Here is a 6,127-nt window from a genome sequence, read left to right as displayed (position 1 = left end):
GGCCACACCATATTAAATGGTGATTTTCACCATCAAAGCCTTCCCTGAAATTATTATACGCTAAAATATGTCCAATATTGGACTTGTTTTGCTCGTGTTGAGCCATGGAAGGCCATTGGACGGAGTGGATTGTCAAAATATGGACCCCACCTGCGAAAACTGCAGAAAAATAGAAAAAAAAAAACAAACATCACAGCAGCAGCAGCTGCTGTGACAAACGGCAGCAAGCGCTGCCTGCGCACAGCGTCCAGCAGACGGGCGGACGTACAGCCACCCACGGCTGTAGCCGTGGGCCCCACCTTGATGTTTATCTGCCATCTAAGCCGTTCATAGGGTGGGCCACCCCCTGACATGGGCCCACTCCAAAAATCAGACTGATCCAAGACTCAGGTGGCCCACACCGTAGGAAACAGTGGGATTGAACCTCTACCTTTAAAACCGTTTTTGGGTCCACAGAAGTTTTGGATCAGGGTGAAATTTATTTTCACCCTTCATCTAAGCCCACGTGGCCTTATCAACGGGTTGGATGGCATATCAACATTTTGGTGGGCCCCACATGGAGCCCACAGTGATGTAAGTGTTTTATTGCCACCGTCCGCCTGGACGGTGGAGGCCACTGTGAAGTTTGTGTTATATCCCCACCGTTCAGGGACGGTGGGCCTGTTGTGTGCGTGCGTGTGTGGTGTGTGTGTATTTATATATATATATATATTTATATATAATATTATATTATATATAATATTATATGTACTATATATATATTATATATCATATTTAATGTACTGGTGTGGGAGGCCCACCTCAGTTTGCTTGAGGCCCGTGATTGACGCCCACCTTGATATATATGTAAGGACTACCTCAGTTTACTTGTGGCCCATAGTTGAGGCCCACTTTGATATATATGTAAGGCCCATGGGTCGAGGCCCATTTGATGTATTAGGGGCCCATGGGTTAAGGCCATTAAAAATGTATTGGGGCCTATGGGTTGAGGCTCATTTGATGTACATATGGGGGCCCAATTGGCGAGGCCCATTTGATACACATAAAACCCATGTGAGTAGGCCCATTTGATGCACTCTAAGGCCCACAGGTTATATCCCATTGCAATGTACATAAGGCCCATTAGTGCGGCCCATTGATGTGACCCACTTAATGAATATAAGGCCCATGTGATTTGGCCCATTTGATGTATTTAAGGCCCAATGGGATGTACTTAAGGTCCATTGCAATGTGTGATCCCAACATAATTTATGTAATGATATTTACGACAGTCATGCCTTGGGGGCAATGTTGGTTTGACGTCCACATTGTAAGTATAGTGTTGGTTCAATGTCCGCATTATGCCTTTCCCAAGGGCCCATTGTTAGGCTCGTACGTCTAATGTGTAGGCCGTCTAGGCCCATCCTTGTTATGATTATCATCCATCCTATATAACATGTTTAGTTCCATGATTTATGACCATATGCATCATACGTATGCTTGATATGAGAAATGACTGATCATAGCATATGCCTTTGGGCAGATTGTTTAGGGGCTCCAGTACAGGGGGTGTTGCCCTACATGAGCGCACGATACGCGTATAATTGTTGTATGACTGGATAGTGTGATTCATGCATTCGCATTGTGTGATATGGTTACTGTATGCCCTAGCGACATCAGGGCCGTAGCCTCCACAGACGTATCGTGGTTGGCATGATTGGATACCGAAAATACTGTTCTACATGGGGTGCAATAGATATCCCTGGGTGAAAGTCTCTAAACCCTTATGGTACCAAGAGGTTGCTCCAACGTCTAGACCGAGTGGGTGCATGAGCGCTGAGTGCCGATTACCAGACGGTTGCGCTTTCTGCTATATCGTGGTCGGTTGGAAGGGGGTGCGACCTTACCCGCCCGAGAGGAGGGGGAAAAACTAGGCTGAGTCTGACCAGCTCGAGGAATGGGTCCGCTATTAACGAGTCGAGCCCGATATTGGCAGGCGGATAGTGAGGTCTTTTTCACTCACCTTATTGCGCGCGATGAGGCGGCAATCTGGCTTGGAGTGTACTAGACCCCGATGATATTCCAGATTTTGAGCAGTATCGATATGTGGACTTAGATGAGAATTTGTATACTTGAGTTGCATTTCGCATTGCATGGCCTTGGTATGGCCGACATCATCCTTTACACCGCATAGCCTTGGTACGGCTAATGGTATTCTTGGCATTCATCAGCATGTTCCGCATTACTCTGATACTGCATAACTGCATTACCACCTTGAGCATACACTTTCACCACCCTCTAAGCTTTCTATAAGCTTATGCACGACCGTTGCGTGCAGGTGACGTTGGATCGCAGCAGCGCTGAGGCTTGGACGCGTGGCAGATCATTTTGGAGTTTTTGTTCATCTTCATTGTATTTCCCTTTATGCTCATTGTACTTGTAAAGTTTTTTATCATAGTGGAAATGTGATGGAGTTTTTGGTTGTTGTTTGTGGGTTATGCCTTTGGTTATGCTTATTACGAATCAAACTGATGTTGAAAATCTTCCTTGTAGCATCCCAGGATCGGAACCTGGCGAATGGGCACTGGGAGCCCAGAATGGGATTCTACGGAGGCTGTCGGGGCCGGATTCGGCGATCGGGAATTTTGTGAGCCCGGTTTCCGAGTTTGGGGCGTGACAAGTCAAGTGCATTGCTTGACCAATCAAGTAGGCCACTTGACCAGTCGAGTAACGACCTTATCTTATTGCATCAGAAAATTTAAAATTTTGTTGGTCCTTCGACCATTCGAACCGACCCTTAGACTAGTCAAGTGAATAGTATTTTCACCAATAAATAGAGCACAAATTTCAAAGTTTATTCATTCAAAGCAAAATCAAGATACCACTCTGAGAGATAAGTTTGTGAATTCATTAAGCTATATTGTGCTCATTTTATATTCTCTTTAATTAGTTTTTAAAATTTGATTTAGTGATCTTTATTCCAATCTTACATTAAGAAGGGATTTGTGTTTTCCCTTTTCTTAAGATCAAAATCAAATCAAGTTATCCCAGGTTGATTTAATTAAAAATTATTTAGAAATAGAACCTTTTCATCTATGGGACTGAACATTGAACATATTCATCTGTCGGATTGGTTCTACCGGGTTTCTTCAAAAGGAGAATTTCCAGATAAGTATCATTTACAATTTTGTATATCCTTTTTGTGGGTTTTGAGGTTGTGCCAGAAAAATCTCTTTTTAGTTTTGTCTGAGGTGATCTAGAAAATCTTAGAGTATGGAGTTTTTGTAATTGTGTGAGCCCACCTAAAGACATAATTGTGAAGGCTTTGAGGTGAACCTTGGAAAACCTTTTTTCATAGTGAACGCTAATATCCCGAGGGAGTGGATATTAGGAGTGGAGTAGTTGTGTGGCTGTTTTCTAACAGTCAGTGTACACACAAACAAACCACTATAATTCCTGGACTTGTGATGGATGATTGAATGTGCTTATGTGTGAATGTTGTAATTTATTTAAGCATTTGTGGTGAATGGTGTAATTTACTTGATGCACTTGTGGGTTGTTATAATAACTTAGTTTATTTCCTTTGCTATTTCCTTTGCATCTTTATTGGTTTGAGTTTTCTATACTTACAAATGTTCTAGTAAGGTTGTCCTGCCATAAGCCTTTGGTTTTTGGTGTTAGGATGCCCTTAGAACTAAGTTTGAATCAACCTCTCAAGACTAGTACATTTAAGGTTGCTATTTACTTGTGCTTCTTTATTATTTGATTGTGCTATCTTTCTTTCTATTCTGCATTTAATTTTTAATTTGGCATAGTCATATTCACACACCCCCCCCCCCCCTCTAGGACGTTTAGCTCGGCCTTTTCATATGTCTCATCTTGACCTAAATAGACATATTTTAAATCAGAAGGGAAAGGTTTTAGGTCAAGCTTCGTTGCTTTGAGGTTAGACAATAGAGGCACTATATCAATTTGGGGCAATTCTTCGAATTGTGGCTTCCATCGATTAACTTCAAGTATTAGCACAGTATCCAGCATGATCCCCATCTCCCTAATCATGCCATCATTAAAATCATACAAGTGGGCTAAACACGTCTTTAGAGGGTCAAAGGATAAGGTTAGAAGTGTTTTGTCTTCCACGAAAGAATCAATCAGGTTAATATCGTCAGAATCATCTTCATCCTTTGTTTACTTGTGTTGAAAAAGATATTCAACTCCAATGTCATATTCTTGAAAGACAAACTCATGAATCCATTCCTGCAATTAATGATTGCATTTGATATGACAAGGAAAGGGTGACCAAGAATGACTGGAATTTGAGTGCTCATGTCCATGATGGGTTGAGTATCCAGGACGATAAAATCTACCGGGTAGTAGAATTTGTCAACATAGACCAACACATCCTCAATTATCCCTCTCGGTACACGAACTGAGCGATCAACAAGTTGTAATGTGGTTCGGGTGAGTTTTAATTCACCCAAATGTAGTTGTTCGTAGACTGAGTAAGGAATCAGATTTACACTCAATCCTAAGTCAAGAAGTGCGTGCTCAATTCGGTAGTTCCCAATTACACAAGCAATAGTTGGGCTACCGGGATCTTTGTATTTTTGTAGCACATCTTGCTTTAGGATGGCACTCACTTTTTCAGTTAAAAAGATTTTCTTTTGAATATTTTGTCATCTTTTAGTCATACATAAGTCTTTTAGAAATTTGGCATGTGAAGGTATTTATTATACGACATCAAGTAGAGGAATATTGACCTTCACTTATTTCAACACCTCTAAAATATCCTGAGAGTTAGACAGAGGTTTTGGTGCAATCAACCATTGGGGGAATTGTGTAATTAGTTTGCCTTGAAGTTCCGGTTCTAATTCTTATGAAGCAGTGCTAGGTCTATCATTGTTGTCCTCTTCCGGGTCCTTAGGCTTTTCAGCCCTAACAGGAATAGTTTTGTCAATGGTCTTCCCACTCCTAAAAGTGGTGATAGATTTAGCTTGCTCCATCTGATTTGAAGAGCTTGGATCACTTATCTCATATTGTGGTTTGGGATTGGGAAGAGATTGAGTAAGAAGCATCCCCCTTTCCCCAATTGTTAAGTGTGACTCTATCATTTGAATAGATGATGCAAGCGTTCCCAATGCTAATCTGATATCCTGGTTGAGTAGCTCTTGATCTTGAATATGTTTTTGAACCAGATCCTCTTGAGGTTTCCCATGAATTGGAACTTGATTAGGGAATCCTTGAGGAGTAGCCGTTTGTCCATTCCTCCAACTGAAGTTTGGATGATTTCTCCAACTAGGATTATATGTACTGGAGGTGGGTCCATTGAAAGGTCTTTGGTAACTATTCACCACATTAGATTGATCATTCAATGCCTTTTGAAAAGCAGGTATTGTTGGACAATTTTCAGTTTTGTGAACGTTGCAAGCACAAATACCGCAAATAGTTTCCTTAGCCTTATCCTTCTTTAGTTTTATGACCTCGAATTTTCTTATGAGATTAACCACTTTAACATTGATATCATCATCTTCTTTCAGAAGGTATATTTCGCCCCTCTCCTTTGATTGAGTGGGCCTAGAGGTGGTGCTTGATTTTGTGGAAATATCTCATAATTGTGCGGTTTTAGCGAGTTTGTCAAAGTAATCCCACACCTCATCGACATTTTTGTTCATGAACTCCCCATTGCACATTGTCTCAACGAATTGGTGCATGAAAGATGTCAGTCTATCTTAAAAGAAAGTTGTTATGCTCCACATTTCAAAACCATGTTGTGGGCATGAACTGACGAGATCCTTGAACCGTTCCCAACATTGGAAGAATGTTTCATCTTCCTTTTGGGCGAAGTTCAAGATCGAATTGCTGATGGTGTTCGTCTTATGGTATGGAAAGAATTTTTTTATGAACTCCTTCATCATGTCATTCCATGTGCCAATAGATCACGAATGTAGTGAGTGCAACCGCATCATAGATTTCTCTTTAAAGGAGAAAGGAAAGAGTTTCATCTTAACCGTGTCCTCAGACACGTTAAGAAAGTATAAAGTGGCTATCACCTTGTCAAATTCTTGTAAATGTAAGTAAGGACTTTCAGATTCAAGTCTAAGGAACTTTGGAAAGAGTTGTATCACTCCAGGCTTGATGTCCATGTTTC

The 6,127-nt window shown here is 41.2% G+C and overlaps 1 non-coding gene across 1 annotated transcript; it reads left to right on the top strand.

Annotated features, from left to right (window-relative positions):
- The first annotated feature begins 5,739 nt into the window (after window positions 1-5,739).
- On the top strand, window positions 5,740-5,846 carry LOC131228285 (small nucleolar RNA R71). The gene has a single exon (XR_009162796.1). It is a non-coding gene; the product is annotated as a small nucleolar RNA R71 (small nucleolar RNA).
- Window positions 5,847-6,127: the final 281 nt, after the last annotated feature.

This window comes from Magnolia sinica, chromosome 15 (genome assembly GCF_029962835.1).
Source record: "Magnolia sinica isolate HGM2019 chromosome 15, MsV1, whole genome shotgun sequence".
Taxonomy (NCBI): Eukaryota; Viridiplantae; Streptophyta; class Magnoliopsida; order Magnoliales; family Magnoliaceae; genus Magnolia; species Magnolia sinica.
Note: the sequence above shows the minus strand (reverse complement) of the source record. Positions and strands in the feature narration are given on the sequence as shown.